The sequence below is a fragment of the Nannobrachium achirus genome (genome assembly GCF_963921795.1).
Source record: "Nannobrachium achirus genome assembly, chromosome: 2".
NCBI classification, from domain to species: domain Eukaryota; kingdom Metazoa; phylum Chordata; class Actinopteri; order Myctophiformes; family Myctophidae; genus Nannobrachium; species Nannobrachium achirus.
Window position 1 is genome coordinate 28,249,166 of NC_137811.1, and position 16,909 is coordinate 28,266,074.

A 16,909-nucleotide genomic window follows, 5' to 3' on the forward strand; every position below is an offset into this window, starting at 1 on the left:
GTTTTGACCACGGTCCCTGAGTCACAGCTGCCGAGTATTCGTAATCACCACACCCTGTATAAAGCCAGTTTTTTTTTCAGTTTGTTCAGTAACCTCATTGGAGCTGCTGCAGGTTTGTACACATTTCATTTCAAGACTATTCCAATTTCTAACAGCATTACTCCATTTATATTTAACCCACACTATATTGCTTTTAGATCCACCTGACCAACTCTGATATTGACACTGAGGCTGCGTGACTAAGATAATTGGTAAGTGAACATGTGGCTCGGAAATGTTTGTTTCTGGTTTTGGGATTGGAATGTAAAAAGATTCATTTCGGGAATGTAATTATTGCTTGTAGATAAGCAGATTTGTCGACTTTATTTTGTTTTAAGCTTGTAGATCGGCTGATTAGTTGATTTTTTTTAAGTTTTTTTGCCTGTGAACTGAATCTTAATTGTTTGGTTTTCAGAAAAACAACATTTCCCAGAATGCAGCAGCTAAGATGGTTGCTTGTTGGGCGTCGGCCGATTGAATCCATCTGAACAGTTTGAACAAAACACTGCTGAGTTGAGGAGTGTGTGCTGCTCTGTTAACCGGTAAGACTGTTTGCTTGTATTTTGTATGGTCTCTTTTACCATTTTACTGTGTTATTTTGGTTCTATCGTTTACAGTGAGAATGTGTTTTATATTGTCAGGAGTGTGCAGTTGTGGATTATTGCCTGTGTCCACTATTGTTTGGGGTGTGGCCTCATCTCTTTCTTCAATGTAAGCATTTAACTGAAGAGATGTGAGTATTATTGCGACTGTTAGGTCGCAGTTACTATCGAAACCTCCACCGGCTGTCACTCTGTCCGTGTGACATCATACTTTTGCCCTATTCATATCTCCGTTACCATTGCCCCTATCCATGCCAAACTTTGCACACACTCCTTGGCTGCCTGATTTCTCACATGGCCCTCCAGCGCCACCATGAGGCCGATTCTTGCAAAACATTTGTGAACACTGCTCCTACAGATTTTGGCCTAAAATCACGCAAATTGATTGTCAAATCACAACCTCCGTCCCTGATTTCACACATGCCCCTCTCTAGCGCCACCATCAGACAGATTTTTGCAAAACACATTTTACAACACTGCTCCTACAGATTTTGGCCTAAAATCACGCAAATTGGATGGCAAATCACAACCTCCAAATCAGCACATCTGTTGACTTTATTTTGTTTTAACCTTGTAGATCGGCTGATTAGTTGATTTTTCTTATTTTTTTTATCCAGGCCCTGTTTTTTGCATGTGAACTGAATCTAACTGATGGCTTTGTTTGGTTTTCAGAAAAACTACATTTCCCAGAATGCAGCAGCTAAGATGGCTGCTTGTTGCAATCAGTTTGATTTGTCAGCACCTGGCCGCAACACAGCTTCTCCGAGTCAGGCAATCCAAATGTTTTTGCTCTTAACCACCGAGCTCTGCTTCACTGTGTAGCTGGCTCTCGAAGGGACTCTTCCATCGAGCAGTAAGCAAAACTCCACTATGTTCTCCTCTGTCGCACATTTGCTCTGTATTCTGCCACATTGCTAATGGTGGTTCTATCTGTTCCCATTGTAGGCAAATTAGGAGCAGCATCTGAGTCTTGGAAGAGAAATGGCATGTGTTAATGGAAGCAACGGCATACTGTGAAACATATGTTTCGAATGTAACCCCTGTTTGTTAAGTTCTGGAAAGAAGCATATTTTGAGTTAAAAGCCCCGGTTTTGGGAAGAACTTTATTTCATGTTTTAGGGGAACGCCCCATTGAATAAAACAACGCTTATTGCGTTTTCACCTTGAGAACTGTTTCCGTGTGCTGGTTTGGGTTCAGACTTCACAATACTTAATGTTTAAAAACTTTATTTGAAGACGTGTTAAAAGCCCCGGTTTTGGGAAGAACTTTATTTCATGTTTTAGGGGAACGCCCCATTGAATAAAACAACGCTTATTGCGTTTTCACCTTGAGAACTGTTTCCGTGTGCTGGTTTGGGTTCAGACTTCACAATACTTAATGTTTAAAAACTTTATTTGAAGACGTTTACTACTTGAATTATTTGAAAACCTTGAGGAGTTCTTTGGAACTATTTTATGTCTGTTGCATATAGTCTTTTGCATACATGTTGTGTAGAGGTCAATTTGTGCTTTCACCAATAACTATGCCGATTAGTGTAAAATCGGCAGAGTCTCTGTCATTTATAGCGCCACCAGAAGGCCAAAAACGCATTCTTCGATATTACTCCTTCAGATTTTATCCGATAATCACACAAATGGGCACACAGTATCTCTACAGTGATGTAATCATGACGGATTTGTCCAATATCATATTCTATCTAATTGGCTAACATTGAATTCCAAGGTTTGCAGGATTGCTCCTTTTTGAACAAAATGTCTCAAACGCAGCCTGCTATTTGTGTGAGATTTTGCATGCACATTCCCACTAGGCCAAGGAACAGATGCCACCCTTCTCACATTGGCCTGTTATAGCGCCACCAGCGGGTCAATTTTTGCAAAACCCATTTTTGGAACAAAATGCCTCAAATCCCGCATGCAGCGTCCGATTGCCGTGAAAGGCCAAAGAACACGTGGTACCCTTTTGACTTTGGCCTATTATAGTCACCACTAGGCCAAAAAAAAACACCTGACCTGCCGGAGACCTGTTCGGAAGAACACTGCTTCCAGTTTTTCTTTGATTTCTTCTTTGCTTTCCCTTGATGCTTTTTTGCTTTCCTACTTTTTCTACCTTGGCCACTTTATCGCTGCTTGCAGCTATATTTATTATTATTATTCTTCCGCCACTTTTGCTCTAGCGGCTAGACCGTGCAGTCGCTTTTTACGAAACTCGGCAGTATGGCAGAGGACTATGCCAAACGGCTAAAACGCGAAGCTCGCAACAATCGGCCAAAGGGTGGCGCTGTAGGAAGCCTTCGAAAGTGCAAACTTTGAACTGGTGTAGCTCATGCCCTGTTTCAGGTACAGCAATGAAACCTGTATACACTTATGCGTCTCCTCATGCCGAACAACTTTTACGCTCTGACTTTTGACCTCTGACCTTTACCTCTCCCACAATTTTGAATTCTATGAAAAACAGTAAAAATGTATCTCCTCCTGGGATTTTCGCGTAACGTGCGCGAAACTTTTTTTACATGAACTTTGGACCAATACGGTCTGAAAAGTTAGCCGGATTTTCTTTAAAGCGAAACATTATTTTTTAATAATTAACCGTATAATGCAGTTTCATGCAAATTATTCTTCTGCCTCTAAATCATACTGCAAAGTGACACGTTCATGGCAGTATGGCAGAGGACCATGCCAAACGGCTAAAACGCGAAGCTCGCAACAATCGGCCAAAGGGTGGCGCTGTAGGAAGCCTTCGAAAGTGCAAACTTTGAACTGGTGTAGCTCATGCCCTGTTTCAGGTACAGCAATGGAACCTGTATACACTTATGCGTCTCCTCATGCCGAACAACTTTTACGCTCTGACTTTTGACCTCTGACCTTTACTTCTCCCACAATTTTGAATTATATGAAAAACAGTAAAAATGTATCTCCTCCTGGGATTTTCGCGTAATGTGCGCGAAACTTTTTTTACATGAACTTTGGACCAATACCGTCTGAAAACTCAGGCGGATTTTTTTTAAAGCGAAACATTATTTTTTAATAATTCACTCAATGTTGCAGTTATATGCAAATTATTCTTCTGCCTCTAAATCATACATGCAAAGTGACACGTTCATGGCATTTGGCAAATATGTAGAGGATTAGTCCAAATATCACTGAAAGCAATCTTACTCCAATTGGCCAAAGGGGGGCGCTATACGAAGCGTTTGAAAACTCAAACTTTAAAGGGGCATAAGTCATGCCTCGTTTGGTTTGAAGACATGCAACTTGCTTACACGCGTGCCTTGACTCAAGCTGAAGACATCTGTGTCTTTGTTAAGTAAGCTCCGCCCTTCGATTTTCCGCCTTTTGGAGCAGTTCGTAAAACACTTAAACCCGCTTTTATTCCGGAACTTTCGCGTCATGTGCACGGAACTTTTTTTACATGAACTTTGGACCAATATCTAAAGATCTGTCAGATCGGATTTTTTAAACATTGAAACATGCTTTTTTAATAGTTCAATCAACATTGCAAGTTGTATGCAAATTATTCTTCTGCCTCTAAAACATACATGCAAAGTAACATTTTCATGATGAACTACCGTAGAGGGTAAGTCCAAATATCACTGAAACCAAAAAGAATCATATTTGAACTGGGGACCCCCCACCCTGACGTGAGTAGGGTTTTCCCATGATCTGGTCCTTAGGCTAGATGCAGAATAGAGCTGGGACGTTCGCGAACGAATCAAATCTTTTGAACGGCTCTTTGAAGTGAACGTTGGGATCCGGTTCGCGCAGTAGAGAGCCGTTCATTTGGGGGGGAGACCCCCTCCCCCCAATTCAACATCTCCTTGCTACTCCACTGAGTACTGACTGAGTACAGTGAGTGAGTGAGAGAGAGAGAACAAGTGGAGGAGCGAGTTCATTGTTGCCTGCTTGTTTTTTTTAGGTGTTTTATGAATAACAACAGTCAAGGTAGCTTAATTTACACACACATTTTATGATCGATGGTACTGTCTCACTTCAAATAGCCATAAATCCCACCTCTAATGCAGAATGGTTAGGCACAGGTGTGTGTGTGTGTGTGTGTGTGTGTGTGTGTGTGTGTGTGTGTGTGTGTGTGTGTGTGTGTGTGTGTGTGTGTGTGTGTGTGTGTGTGTGTGTGCGTGCGTGCGTGCGTGCGTGCGTGCGTGCGTGCGTGCGTGCGTGCGTGCGTGCGTGCGCGTGTGTGCGTTATTCTTCTGCCTCTAAAACATACATTCAAAGTCACATTTAAATCACACTTTGCAATAATGTAGGTTAGTGCACTGTGCACTTGTGCACTTGTAACCCACGGTTCAGCGGGAATTACAGTCATTTTATTTTATTTTTCAAATGGAATATATTCTTATTTTTCACATGCAATGTTTTGACCACGGTCCCTGAGTCACAGCTGCAGAGCATTCGTAATGACCACACCCTGTATAAAGCCAGTCTTTTTTCAGTTTGTTCAGTAACCTCATTGGAGCTGCTGCAGGTTTGTACACATTTCATTTCAAGACTATTCAAGACTATTTCTAACAGCATTGCTCCATTTATATTTAACCCACACTATATTGCTTTTAGATCCACCTGACCAACTCTGATATTGACACTGAGGCTGCGTGACTAAGATAATTGGTAAGTGAACATGTGGCTCGGAAATGTTTGTTTCTGGTTTTGGGATTGGAATGTAAAAAGATTCATTTCGGTAATGTAATTATTGCTTGTAGATAAGCAGATTTGTCGACTTTATTTAGTTTTAAGCTTGTAGATCGGCTGATTAGTTGATTTTTTTTTAGTTTTTTTGCCTGTGAACTGAATCTTAATTGTTTGGTTTTCAGAAAAACTACATTTCCCAGAATGCAGCAGCTAAGATGGTTGCTTGTTGGGCGTCGGCCGATTGAATCCATCTGAACAGTTTGAACAAAACACTGCTGAGTTGAGTGTGTGCTGCTCTGTTAACCGGTAAGACTGTTTGCTTGTATTTTGTATGGTCTCTTTTACCGTTTTACTGTGTTATTTTGGTTCTATCGTTTACAGTGAGAATGTGTTTTATATTGTCAGGAGTGTGCAGTTGTGGATTATTGCCTGTGTCCACTATTGTTTGGGGTGTGGCCTCATCTCTTTCTTCAATGTAAGCATTTAACTAAAGAGATGTGAGTATTATTGCGACTGTTAGAAAACCTCCACCGGCTGTCACTCTGTCCGTGTGACATCATACTTTTGCCCTATTCATATCTCCGTTACCATTGCCCCTATCCATGCCAAACTTTGCACACACTCCTTGGCTGCCTGATTTCTCACATGGCCCTCCAGCGCCACCATGAGGCCGATTCTTGCAAAACATTTGCGAACACTGCTCCTACAGATTTTGGCCTAAAATCACGCAAATTGATTGTCAAATCACAACCTCCGTCCCTGATTTCACACATGCCCCTCTCTAGCGCCACCATCAGACAGATTTTTGCAAAACACATTTTACAACACTGCTCCTACAGATTTTGGCCTAAAATCACGCAAATTGGATGGCAAATCACAACCTCCAAATCAGCAGATCTGTTGACTTTATTTTGTTTTAACCTTGTAGATCAGCTGATTAGTTGATTTTTCTTATTTTTTTTATCCAGGCCCTGTTTTTTGCATGTGAACTGAATCTAACTGATGGCTTTGCTTGGTTTTCAGAAAAACTACATTTCCCAGAATGCAGCAGCTAAGATGGCTGCTTGTTGCAATCAGTTTGATTTGTCAGCACCTGGCCGCAACACAGCTTCTCCGAGTCAGGCAATCCAAATGTTTTTGCTCTTAACCACCGAGCTCTGCTTCACTGTGTAGCTGGCTCTCGAAGGGACTCTTCCATCGAGCAGTAAGCAAAACTCCACTATGTTCTCCTCTGTCGCACATTTGCTCTGTATTTTGCCACATTGCTAATGGTGGTTCTATCTGTTCCCATTGTAGGCAAATTAGGAGCTGCATCTGAGTCTTGGAAGAGAAATGGCATGTGTTAATGGAAGCAACAGCATACTGTGAAACATATGTTTCGAATGTAACCCCTGTTTGTTAAGTTCTGGAAAGAAGCATATTTTGAGTTAAAAGCCCCGGTTTTGGGAAGAACTTTATTTCATGTTTTAGGGGAACGCCCCATTGAATAAAACAACGCTTATTGCGTTTTCACCTTGAGAACTGTTTCCGTGTGCTGGTTTGGGTTCAGACTTAACAATACTTAATGTTTAAAAACTTTATTTGAAGACGTGTTAAAAGCCCCGGTTTTGGGAAGAACTTTATTTCATGTTTTAGGGGAACGCCCCATTGAATAAAACAACGCTTATTGCGTTTTCACCTTGATAACTGTTTCCGTGTGCTGGTTTGGGTTCAGACTTCACAATACTTAATGTTTAAAAACTTTATTTGAAGACGTTTACTACTTGAATTATTTGAAAACATTGTGATTTAAAAGACATGCCTGAAAATGGCTAGGTTGTTAACCCTCTGTTTTGAAGGTTTACAACCTGATGACCAACTCTTCAACAAAGACAACTAATGAAAAAGTTGGAAAATAAAGATATTGAGTTAAAACCTTGAGGAGTTCTTTGGAACTATTTTATGTCTGTTGCATATAGTCTTTTGCATACATGTTGTGTAGAGGTCAATTTGTGCTTTCACCAATAACTATGCCGATTAGTGTAAAATCGGCAGAGTCTCTGTCATTTATAGCGCCACCAGAAGGCTGAAAACGCATTCTTCGATATTACTCCTTCAGATTTTATCCGATAATCACACAAATGGGCACACAGTATCTCTACAGTGATGTGATCATGACGGATTTGTCCAATATCATATTCTATCTAATTGGCTAACATTGAATTCCAAGGTTTGCAGGATTGCTCCTTTTTGAACAAAATGTCTCAAACGCAGCCTGCTATTTGTGTGAGATTTTGCACGCACATTCCCACTAGGCCAAGGAACAGATGCCACCCTTCTCACATTGGCCTGTTATAGCGCCACCAGCGGGTCAATTTTTGCAAAACCCATTTTTGGAACAAAATGCCTCAAATCCCGCATGCAGCGTCCGATTGCCGTGAAAGGCCAAAGAACACGTGGTACCCTTTTGACTTTGGCCTATTATAGTCACCACTAGGCCAAAAAAAAAACACCTGACCTGCCGGAGACCTGTTCGGAAGAACACTGCTTCCAGTTTTTCTTTGATTTCTTCTTTGCTTTCCCTTTTTGCTTTCCTGCTATTTATGCCTTGGCCACTTTATCGCTGCTTGCAGCTATATTAATGTTATTGTTTTTGATCATTAGATCCAATTACTGAATTCGAAGTCGACAGGTTTTCTTCAGAATATCTATGACATTGTGACATTTTGGCATAGGAGTCCAACCAGTACTAGTACGCCCTTAACTCTGAGATTGTACAAATGGAACCAAATGGTTCTCAGAGTTACACACGTTATGGTAATTCAGGGCTTGCTCTACTATGTGTTTCTAGTATATATTATTGACCACTCATTTAGTATGTCTGTGGCAAAAAAGATATTTCAACATAAATCTCCATCAAAAGCCAGCATGGTGATGAATGACCCTTGCTTAATCAGAGTCATTATCCCATAAAGCTTGTTTCTTTTGAAACATTCTCACAGTTCTGGCACTCTGTTTCCGACCTGTTCTGGCACAGACATACTGTACAGGTTTGCTTGTCTTCAACTATAGTGAACAACATGAAAAACACTTGACTGTGGAATCAGCACACTGTCCTGTAGTGAGCAAGGATGATGTGTTCACTGTAGATGGGTTAGTGTCCACTGCTGACATGGTGTGGGTTGGAGGGGTGGAGGTGGAGGGGTGGAGGTGGAGCATAGACTTGAGCTCTGCAGAGACAGGGCTGAGTGTAATGCCATCCAGACTGCTTCCTTGGCATCAGCATTATATGTCTGTTCCAGTAGCATGTCAAAAGAAACACTACTGTTGTGGCTGCCATCTGCTCGTCAGCCAACAAATACACCTGCCATCAGTGCTTCATGTACCTCTGAAGCTGTTTCCGGTAATTTCTTCATCTAAGGCAAATACAAAGGTAAAGATTGCTGCCCGTACTTGTAGTGGCCTACTAAAGCGAGGTAGGGTAGCATTCTTGCTGATTCACAGAGATGTCCCGTCCAGTCACCTTTCCGCTCGTAGTACATAAACCTTTGGAGAATATCTGACATCTCCAGGAAGTTTGCCCAGAGGACTGCAGTTGGTTGCCCATTGAATGATTCCTGAAAAGCAGCAGCTGATCTCCTAGGACTGCCATCTCTGGATTCCTCGTCATTTCTAACTTCTGCCAGTTATCTCTTTTTCAAACAGGACTTTGAGGGCATGTAAAGTTTGGTAGTATTATGTCTTTTCAACAAACATCTTCTTGACAGTTCATCTGCCCCTGCATCCCTGATAATCTTGCAAACAGCCGTCATGTTCAGTTGTGAGCTTGGTGGAAGCCTCCCAGCAACAGGACTACATTGCCAAACTCATCTTGGTGCTGTCTGATCTCCAGTGATAATGGTGTACTTATGTAGTGAAGAGTCGTTTCATCTCTTTTCTGAGGACAGAAGGATCAGTTGGCGATGCTGGGATGAGTGGAAGGTAGCCAATAATGCTAGCCTGTGGGTGAAAGTTTACACAGAATGCTGAAAAGCCAGGTACACCAGCTTCTGCATCTGGAGGAGCATTCAGCAACTGTGATGTTGGAAGCTATTCTACCTACAGTAGGTGCCACACAAGTAAAAGGTCTTCAGCCAAGCCATCTGATGGAGTCTCTAGAATCTCCAACTTCCCAGTGCTCAGGTGACCTGGACTTCTGTCTGTCTTTGCTTGCTGACAAGAAACACTTGGGAGTAGGTGGTTCAGCAATGATGAATTAACATTTTCATCTTTAAGATACATTTAGCTGTATGAACCTTTTCTCTGATTTTTCTCCGCAATCATCCCCACAACTCTTGATAGAGGTAAAACTGACCAAATGTGTTCATATTGCTTTTGTCATAACAGCCAGCTGTCACTGTAAAAGTCATAGTAAAGCTCTCGGGTGGCGGGTGGCGTCCATCTTGGATATATGTAAATTCAGATCCAGACACACCCAATCATGAAGATAAGTATTCCATTGAGTTGCTCTTGCTGTGAAATCCAAATAGACACCAAGTTTACTTGTCATTATAACAAAATTACAGTCACTGACAATCACTTACATAGAAGTGTTTCCTTCAACAAATGTGCTATATTACATGATCTAAATTTGCATATGAGTATACTAAGGCACCAATACTTGTTTCAGATGTTAGGTAGATGTATTTATGACATTTTGATTTTGTGTTGCCAAAATCAATATATCAAATTTTACAAGCAAAATTGTTATTCCCATTAAATACATTTCTGGCTGGTGACAAAGATTGTGCAAGTGACACGCGGATAACTTTTTGTTTCTTACTTACTATCAATAGATCTTTCTAATGAAGCAAAGTTTATGTAGTGCCCATGGGGCGGGAACGAAACCGAACGATACCAGCCACGCAATACAGCCTAATAGGGAAAAGGAAGCAAAAAAAGCCCAAAACTTGAGAATGATCACTCCTATCTTCATCAAATTTGCTAAGGTGTGAACCAGAATGCAATTTACCTAAAGAAATACTGAAATATTGTCTTTTAAACATACCTTTAGTTTAGGTGGAAATTGTATTTTTTGTGGTGAGGACTCATTTTCTTTCTCTCATTTACAAGAAAAATTAGATCTTAATCTAATATGTTAAATTAGATGTTACTGCATTGCCAGGATGCTATTAAACAATATCCAGTGGTTGTGTGGAGATATCAAGTACAGTTTTGTTTCAAATAAGATTTCTTTAGACATATCCCTCCCCTGAAAAAGACAAATTAGTTCATTCTGAATGGGAGTTACAGTTAATGATGGTAATTTTTGGGGAGGGGGTCCAGGTGTCTATACTGTACCACATAACCAAACTATAACCTAATAACTGTGGTTTATCTAAAATTGCCATAATGTATGCTAAAACAAACCATTTAAATCTGTATCTCCTAGCTAAATCCAAATTTTAGCTTGTCTAGCTTTAGTTTGTTCCATATACTGTTAGAAGATATGAGCATGAAAAGTATGTACAGTACAGTTTGGGTTACGTGCTGTGCACACGCACACTCGCACAGTATATCTGGGATAGAAAGTAACTTTGTACTTTATAGACTACCTGCTACTTTTCCAAAATGCACGCACACGTGTGCATCTCATTGTCGTATTGTTAACAGCTTTAGCACACAAAAAAGTGCTACTAAACAGCTTAAATGTGGGACTTCCCTAGACCTAGTCTAGTGCACCCATCCACACCTCTGTTCCACCTAACCCTATCCCAGGATGCTGTTCCAACCCACCCCTCCATCTTGTGCAGATCCACAGCATGTCTCCTACACTTTGAGGCCGTTCAACACCACTCTACCCCTCATTATCACTGGAGAGATTTGACAGACTGGTCTCCCAATGACACGTTAACACATAGACTGGGTGAGTCGAGGGTCGAACCAACAACCTTACGATCTACCCATTTCCCATTCAGCTATTGCTGACCTTAACAGGATCAGCATTAACAAGGCAGGGTCCAGAGACAACAGCAACCCTGGGGGTGCTCAAGGTGTTCACTAGGAGGTTGGCAGCAGAGATTGAGTAAGGTTCCCCAACTCTGACCTCCTGCATTGTCCTGGTGTTCAAGAAGGGACACCCCAGTGCTCTGTGACTACAAACTAAATTGACTACAAGTTGTTCCTGCAGCTCATGTGGCTCCCTTGACCACTGCAGTTCGCATACTAGGAACACATTGGTGTGGGAGATATCATTATCAACCTGCTCCACAGAACCTACACACTGCGTAACACTGTGAGAATCGTGTTCTTTGACTCCATCTGGATCTTCAATACCATACATCCACAGCAGCTGGCCCTGAAGCTGTCAGTGATGCAAGTGGATCTAGCTTTGGTTGCAGACTGTATCACCAACTCTAGTGCTCCCCAAGGAACCATGTTGTCATCCTTCCTGTTCCCCCTCGCAACTTCATGGATCACAATACAGAAGATTATAGAGCCCTGTTGGTGAACTTGTGTCTCACACACACACACACACACACACACACACACACACACACACACACACACACACACACACACACACACACACACACACACACACACACACACACTCCAAGGGGAGGAGTTGGTGGTGGTGGAAAACCTACTGTATTACTGTAACACAAGCAATGCAACTGAATAAGCTGGTGAGGGACGCTTCCAAAGCTTGAGTTAAACAGGACAGTATGGAGGTGGTCACAGAGGGGAGGATGCTGGCTATCCTGATGAACTCCTCTCACCTGTTCTATGATGTGCTTGTGGGGATGAGGACCACGGTCAGACACAATATCATTCGGTCAGCCATTTGTGACAGAAGACATCAGGGTCTACAACCATGTCTGACACCCATAGGTTCTATTCTGATCTTTGGGATAACTGACTTCTGCTAGACTCTGACACACTTGCACACAGACTACTACAGAGTAGACACAGATCCAACCATGCCCTCATTAGTGTTGAGCAATCTGGTGTTGAGAGAGCATGTGACAAATACAAACACAAAAGAAGAATACTACCCCAAATTCACACAAACAAAAAAAAAAAAGATTCAGTTTGACTCTATCTAGGAAATCCCGTACTTATTAGGTGAGAAAAACGAATGTTCAAGGTTGGCCTGCAAAATATGTAGCCGCCTGCCACAAAATGAGTAACAATGGTTGAACTGTATAAGTGTTGAACACAATGAATAGACTAATGTCATCATTTCATTATATATATACTAGACCTTACCCGTTCGAATATATGTGCTGCAAAATATGTGCAGAGTGTGGGTTATGGGGAAAGTAACTGTATGGTGTGTGCGTGAGAATATGTCGGAGCATCATAATGTAAGGAGCAGCCCATGGAGGAGTGTATATTTATGATGGATACAAATAATTTAACAGCTAAATTAGGTGAATAGAAGTATGAGGATGTATTTGCTCCACATAATTTTTCTATACCCGTTGGAAGATGAGACACACATCACCCGTTGCATGCGTGACCCATGGAGGGAGAGAGAGAGAGAGAGAGAGAGAGAGACTATCATATGTGTATCATACTGTATGTAATGCTTTGGCAATGTAAGAATGCGTGTCGAAGCATATTTGAATTAAACTGAACATGCAAAGAGCAAGGTTTTTGAAAAAAAAAAAACAACCTTCCATTGACAATGCATTAGTACGGCGCTCCCAGTGGCCATTCTCAGGCGATACAGAGAAGATGTTTCACGCAGCTGTGTGAGTCCAGCCTGAGACCTTTGTCCACCGGGAGTCCGGGACTAAAGCTCCATAAGAATTCACCGAGTCACACAAGGCTTGTTCGTCCCACACATGAAGCTCTAATCATGGCATGAACAGCAGACAATCATGGCATAAACACTTAAACAGTCAAGTTGAGCCAAGATGAGTGACGGATAGCAGTAGAGTGACATAATGTGAAAGTGTACATACTGTAAATGGCCCTTTTGGTTACTTGGTGTAAAGACACAAAATAAACAGTTTATAGTTTAAATCGGTTTTAATTGGACATTCAAAACAGAGCCACAGTTCAGATAGTCGGCATTGAGAAGATCATACTTTTACACATTCAGAGAACACGAGACCATCTTCCACTCATTGGGTCGAATAGTTGATTCATTAAGCACAGCCTTTTTGATTCTCTTCCAGCACCACATTATTTCCTACAATCCCAAACTCCAGAGCCCTCCAGTTGATCACATTCCCTGGGGTGAAGTTGAGATCGTCCGTGTACCGCTGGATCTCACAGGGCGAGAGGACATAGTTCCACATGTGGACCTCAGTCATCATCCCAGCAAAGGACTGAGAAGCAGCAAACCCACCACCCACACGGTCTTGGTCCTGCAAGCATGGAAGAGAATCAATATTAGAGGGAGCATTAATATTGTTTCATGTACCCAAAATAGGATGTTATATAGCCTAGTTTTATTTGTAAAGACCACCTGAAGGCAGGTAAAACCTAGTGTTGGAAACTAATAGTAAATTAGTAAATTCTACAGCAACTTGAGCAGCCAAATGAAAACAGGAACAATATTGATTTAGAGAAAATAACTTGAGGCAATAACTCAAACATTGTGAATATACAATGTTCATTAAAAAATGTATGTATATTTTTTTAAGTTATTAGTTACCTATGTATCCTTTATTGTATCACAGCTAGGATATGAAATAAAATATGTATTGATGCAAGATGTACTTTTGCAGCTGTACAACACTACCTGTCCCAGTATGATGCTTGGGGTTCCGTTGATGCCTGTAGACCCGATTAATTTCCTGGAAGAGGGTTTTCCGTCCACCCACACTTGTCCCAGTTTAGTTGTGTTATCCCAGGTGGCGCACACTTTGTGCCAGGTGTTAAGTGTGTACTGTTGCCCGTCAAAATTCGCATTTGGACGTCCAACATGCAGACCGATCCGAGTCGTGCTCCTAACGAAGATGAGGAATGCGTTGGCAGCGTGGGCACCGGAGGGAACGGCCAGGGAGAACAGGGCGTGGTTGCTGGTGAGGTCTGTAAAGGACCTGAAAGCAGATGTATAATAGTTTTAAGTTCAGTATAGTGTTTTGTTTAGTCAGTTGATCTTTCAGTATATAATCATAACATTCAGAGTCTTATTCTGGATATCTCCACCAGGTGCCCCTGTGTGCCTACATACTAGCAAATCTCCAACACAGTTTGACCAATAGGTGTCAAAAACGCATTTTTAAAAATTAGTTTCCATAGCAACACTGGGACGCCAAAAGCCACAAATACATTCCCTGGATACATTTCATCTTCCTATATGGGCCATGTCCACTTCTGCCAGTTATAATTTCCACCATTTTGCATTTCCGCCATACTGTACATCTTTTTGCAGCCATTCCTACAGCTTTATTCTTTTGTCTAAAACACACAAATCTGTACACATTACTGCATCTCTGGAGTCATGTTATGAATACTGTATATTCATCATTCAGATTGTCTTTATCATCATTCAGATTGTCTATATCCTTCTAATCTTTGCAGGAGGAAAAATCTAAACAGAGACCCAACCCAAACTTGAATCACACATTGATAGACCTATAACCCGATATTATGATATAACCCGAAAGCCATTGCATGTACACCCATATGGGATGCCCCAAATTGTAAAACTCACTATGCCATAGATCATGAAAGCAACGTCCAATAGGCCCAATCCCAAATCAGTTACAGTTTCTGCAGAAGGCCGCTTTGCCGTTTCAGGTTTGTGTGATATAGGAACGCCATCCTTACATAAATGTAAACGTCTAAGCTCAACTAACTTGCCTCAGGCAAACAGTCACAGTTGTGAAGGAGGCTTGAGTCGTCATCGGCATCAATTTCACGCCATCTGTGTTGGTCCGCTTTGGGAAGGTGAACATTTTACCTGTAAGGTCTAAACAGAAAATGACAAATGAAAAGGTTTGCGTGTGAGAAAAAAAATAAATAGGCTGCTCCAAATTATGCCATGTGTGCCTTTACACTTTTGGCTCAATAGACATTATGCATAATAGCGACAGATTTGAATGCATATCTGTCAATGTTTTTAGTATTGCAGTATTTCAATAACCAGCTCATCTACAGTGATTTCGAGGTGGACTCCCTTCTCTTCCATTGAGGACATTTTTACTAGTATCAGGTCACTGACTGGTTCACAATGTAATAAAGCATTTGAGGCAGCCTGCACACCGGATAGGACACTAGGAGCTATATTTGTCCATGCCTTACCCCCTTTTAATACTTCAAATAGCCAATCTACAGCGACATGTGAGCTTGTAGATCAGCCATCAGATATATGTAATAAAGTTTTTCAAAAAGGCGTTTTGAAAAAAGAGTTTAGGGATAAGGGGTAAGGCATGGACAAAAATAGTTTCCTAGAATACACCATTGTTGTTGTACTTCAGGCATCATTGCAATATTATTGTACCTAAATGGACAAAACATCTATGCTTTTCCAAAACCTACTTTCCATTCATTTTCTTTCATGGTGTGGTGAACTTTAAGCTGCATTCACTACTTACTACTTACCAAGTGAGACCTGTTGCACAAGATTGTCCACAAGGACACAAGTGACAACAGGAAGTCTTGCTGTTGATATCGAGGTATCAACATGCAAGGTAGCCGCAAATTGCAACACTAGATCTTCCATAGGCAGCCAATGCATCAAAACTGTTTTTTGCTATCTGACTGTATTAAACAACGTCAAACTCACCAATATTGGGGCTGTATGGAAAGCTTGGAGTATCCTCTTTCTATCTGCAAAGTGTTTGTTTCAGAAAAACCCAGCGTAGACATTTTAGTTATTAAGTTATATCTGTCAATAAATCCGAGAAGACATGTTTTTTGTTGAACTTCGGAAGCACTCGTCTTCTATAACGCCATGTCCCGCTGCCTCCTGCATTAGGCTACAGTATGTGACATTTAGAACCAGCTGGTACACAGGACCACTGAGTGACTTCCCACAAGCGCTTCCAAACTCCAGCATTTGAAAAGATAATCACCTGAACTGAATTTCTTGATAGAAAGTAGCTCATAACATGTCTACGCTGGGTTTTTCTGAAACAAACACTTTGCAGATAGAAAGAGGATACTCCAAGAAAGAGGATACTCCAAGCTTTCCATACAGCCCCAATATTGGTGAGTTTGACGTCGTTTAATACAATCAGATAGCAAGAAACTGTTTTGATGCATTGGCTGCCTATGGGAGGTATTGCAACCCTAGATTTATCTGATTAAAAAAAATCTAGTGTTGCAATTTGCGGCTACATGGAAGGTATACATATCAACGAAGACTACTTGAAATGAGTTATTGGTGTATGTGTCAAATTAATTAATAGACACACTATGCATGCACGTAGCACATGCAAAAAAAAAAAAAGCACTGTGTCTGTAACCAGGTGTGGTTATTTCAATAAAAGCAATAAAACCATTGTTGAAAAATGGAGCCTATTTGGTTGCTTTTGTACACCGTTTACAAATTGATAAATTAACCTGAGGATTCTAATGTTTCACTCAAGAAGAAACCCATTCTCACTCATGCAAAAGGAGAAATGTTTCAAGCTCACAAGTTACATTTATTAAAAAAATAAAAGTCCAGCTCTTTAGTGAACAGAAAAACATTCTCAGGT